Source organism: Saccoglossus kowalevskii, chromosome 22 (assembly GCF_978046115.1).
Source record: "Saccoglossus kowalevskii chromosome 22, keSacKowa6.1, whole genome shotgun sequence".
Lineage (NCBI taxonomy): Eukaryota > Metazoa > Hemichordata > Enteropneusta > Harrimaniidae > Saccoglossus > Saccoglossus kowalevskii.
In genome coordinates, this window is record NC_140662.1 from 24,122,882 (window position 1) to 24,127,568 (window position 4,687).

A 4,687-nucleotide genomic window follows, 5' to 3' on the forward strand; every position below is an offset into this window, starting at 1 on the left:
AGTGCATGTCACTCATAGTAAACATAAAGTCTGTCAACAAAGAAGAAAGAATTGTAAGGGGGTTACAAAATGTACCATGCATGATCAGTGTTTCCTCGAGCACAACAGTACTCTACACAGAGAAAATGCCACTACTGTCAGGAAAAACAAATAGAAGATGAAAACCATTTTCTATTAAAACGTTTTCTCTATGAAACAGGTTCCTCCATACCACAAATCTGATATTGCTGTAGACATTCCTAAAATACAAGATAAAGAATCACTAGTTTATTTGGCAAAATATATCTTTTAATGCTTCAATTTAGAAAGTGACATTCATAAAAAAAAAATACCAGCTGCCCATATAATACTGTGAAATCATTTATTTTCACTGGAATTAATTTTCGCTGAAAAGACTTTTTGGGTATTTATTTTCACCGATTTTTGCCGAGTTGAATATAAAATATAGGAAAAAAGGTATATTCGCTGGATTTTATTTTCACTGAAACACTCCTTCAGCGAAAATAGTGAAAACTAATTCCAAGCGAAAATAAAGTATTTTACAGTATTTATAATTTATATTACTCATTGAGATACCTTTTCTGTGTTTTTTTTCTAATCAGACCTTGCTCTCTTCTTTTCATTTTATTATGCTTTCATTTTGTCTTCATTTGTATTTTGTCTTGCCATTTTGAATGTATTTGAAACTTTATTGTACCGGGTATTTTAAAAATCCAGATCTTAAACTGGGTATGATTTCAATAAAGTCATTATTATTATTACAAAAGCCAGTACTAGTAACCATGATAGATAGGACTTTTTTCCACACTGGCTATTCGGAAAACAACAACTAATGTATATACGGGAATTATTCTTTATGATGACTACTGTAATTCATACTATTTTCAACGCTAGTGTTTGTTAGTTGGGCAAATCAGTTGCTGTTCCGAAATTTTCTAACTGTCTGAAAATCACCCAGGACCGGAACTGGCTGTACCGACTTGTTTTGGGTCAGCATTCTCAAAGTCGGACCGGAACAGGAAGTCAGTAGAAGACAAAATATTTTTTTCATTAGCGTGGGGGAAAGTTGGTTAGCGTGGGGAAAACAAAGGTGTTAATCCAAAAATTCATTGTCTATTCTTGTTTGTGATTGGTCCAGGCAACGTTTTGGGATCGTGATGTACATGTAGCTCTGTCTTTGAGATTACGTTTTGCCAGTTTTCGAGACAATAAAACATCTGTAGATCAAATTATCATAATTTTTACTTGTACCATACTATTTATATAAAAAGAATGTTTCAGTGTTTCAGTTTCACAAACATCTTTTAAAAAAAAAAAAAAAAAAACGTTTTTTTCCAATAATTTTGAACTGTCAGGAAATCATAGTGACATACATGTACACTATGGTTGAATGCTGGTCTACGACACAGTTCCTCAACACCTGAGGGACTGAGCTTACAAAGGAAGAAATTACTGTATTTTTGTGTTTCTTGAATTGTGCTATTTTCAAGAAATTTGCCATGTTTTAGTTTGGCAAATTAATTTACGAAAGTTGTTTTTTCGAAATGTCTGAAAATTATTCTGTAGTACGTCTCTGGGGTCACACTTGTGTCATATGTTAATCACCATACCGCTGTGTGAATTATGATTATTGATTGGCCAAACGCCTTTTGATGAGAAAAAACGTTCTGTAATCTGCAAACATGCATTTTTAGCACCACGAATTTGATGACGCTCAAACTTTTGCAAAATAAAAATGGAATTGTATCAGGGCCACCAAATCCTGAACAAGACAAACCGTACCATGACAGAAAGGCAGCAAGAATGAAGCGAGACACTGTTTACAAAACACTACAATAAACTCTCTTACTGTGTGGTGCATGTAACGGTCGTCAACACCTTTTTATCTCGAAATCGTGGTTTCTTTCTCTTTTTTATGATTCAACCACTCAAATCATATCCCAGATAATGACCTCGCAAAATATAATTTCCGTTTTTGTTCTAATAATTCAGCTACTCCCAACGTTTGTTTTCATGGTTTCGTGACCTTAGAATTTGCCACTGAAAACCCGTAATTGGGTGTGTAAGCATGTTACCTCTTTGGGAACGAGCAATTTTGGCGTTTTCATCTGCCGATTGTTCCTAATTATAGCTAGCCAATTACTTTAATCTCAGACAACTAATAATTAATAGTTGTCTGAGCTTTAATTTATTTGTTTCCAACAGCTTTGTACTTATTTCCCAGAAATGTTATATAACAATATTTCACGCGAAACATCCAGATTGCGTTGATAAACGGGCTTAAAAATCATTGCCGTCTATGAGTCTATGATTTTACATTTTTAAAAAGCTTGAACTCAGAATAGGCCACAGTATGAATTTTCTGGGGCGCAGAATACGTATTTTGACCCCACACTGTCACATACCTCATATATCCCATTATACTTGACTTTGTACTAAGAAAAACAGTCTAGGCATGTGCAAGAGATGATGAACGCACGGACAGACCACCAGACTGAACCCAAATATGTAAATTAATTGTCATGACAGACTATACGTTGGAGAGAACATTGATGATCCAGTTTCAAATACTAGTAATTAAAGAGACTTTGAAAAAAAACTACTATTATTACATTGTATACTTGGTTGTATTAAATTTGCACCAACAAATGTTGAAGCACTGTTTTGTTATAATTGATTACCACCTCATTAGTTTTCCTATTTCATTTACTGTACACTGAATTTTTACTGGTTTTACTTCAAGTGACGATTTTCTACAAACCTTCGTTTCGAGATGCTTCTTTTTTTTTATTTATTTATTTATTCATTCATTCATCCCCATAACCTCAAGTATCGCAACAAATATTTTAATCTCAGATCAATAACACAAAAGTTGCTATCAATTACTTAACAAGTATCAATTCAAAACAACTTACGCACAATAAAGGAGCGACATTATTGCATTAATCATCAATAAAGCCACACACTGTAAACAATACGGTCATTCTGAAGCGACAGGTACTAACAACAACAGCCCATCAAATAAAATCAAACAAGAAAACACATTCCTGTGAACGGGCCAGACAAATACAAGTAATAAAGTAGGTTTACAATACACCATAGTGACTATAATATATTCGTCAACTGCCTCTCAGCCTGTTGCTTGGCTGACTTGCCAACATGACTTGACCTGACCAATTAAAAGGTTCGTTTCACTCGTACAAAGGCGAGATAGGATTTCAGGGTTTAAGGAAAGTCACTGTATTTTGACTTCTCAGCGACTATTCAAATAACAACGAAGATAACCTATAAGAATGTTAATTGTTCTTGTGGTATCAACATCATGGCTGCATTCTTTAGTTGGTTTTTTGATACATCTACTCTTATGCCTTATTTCTAAGGTTTATATTTTTGGGCATATATTTCTGCATTTAAATAGTTTAATAATGATTGTCAGTGTTGTATCCACAGGGAATATATTCTTTTTGCAAATGTTTTTATAGGTTTTTTTTATCTGCCCAGACAGGATAATTAGCATGGCCAGACATCACTGAATGAGGTAACAGAGGTATAAACAAACAAACAAACAAATAAATAAATAAATAAGTAAATAAATAAATAAATAAATAACTTTGTATTATAATAAATATAATACAATGCAATGTCTCTAGCTTTTCTGGAAAAATATGGTTTACATAGAGTTCTGAAGATAGAAAACAGAAGGACACAACTATATGGGACTAATCAGGTCTGTGCGATGTAATACAGCTTCTGTGTATAAAGTTTCATTGAAATGTGATGATTAGTACTGAAGATATTGGTGGAAAAGCCAAAAATTGACAAATTATTATGCAAATTAGGTAAACAATATCTACATACCAAATTTCATTGAACTTTGACCACCAGTTGTTGAGATACTAGTGGAACAGACATACTGACAGACAGACTGGGTAACAACAAAGACTCCCATTGTATGCTTCGCACACAGAAGTAAAAAAATATTGAAAATATTGCACACAATTTTGGCAAGAAAAATTACAACATACAAAACATAATGCACACATTTATTTTGAAATTGTTTTAAAAATTGTGTTTTTCTAAATTTCTGAAGTAAACATGAAATCATTAATATAATAAAGGTTGGGAGGGGATATTTCATTTATGGATTTAAAAATAAAATGTTTTGATTTTGACTGTTAATAGAACAGAAATAAAAAAATTCTTCATGAGAACTAGAAACAGACGTGCACAGATTGTCTTCTAGGAAAAGATACGTCTGACGCATTCGAGAAAACAACAAAAGAAAATCACATGGAGTCTTTGGCATGTCACCACCTTCATACCACTTATGAATGTCATGAATGTGATAGGATGCTACCATTATTGGACAACAATTCGCTAAGATTTGTCACAACTCTGTTAACACACTGACAAGTATGGTGCACTAAACAACAATACAACATGCTTTCAGCCCTGTGGCGCTCTCACCCACTGTATAAAAATCAAAAGAATTCACTTACGATTGGTTGAAAACATGTATCTAAGATTAAATAAATCTTTTTTAATGTGACGACCTGGAATAGGCCTCAATTTCCATGCCAACCAAAATTCAAAATTGTCTACTCATCTGATTATTCAAGAGGAAAAAGAGGAAATTATACTTTTCTCATTTTGAGTGGTTATCAGGCAAACCTCTCAGGCGAGAAAT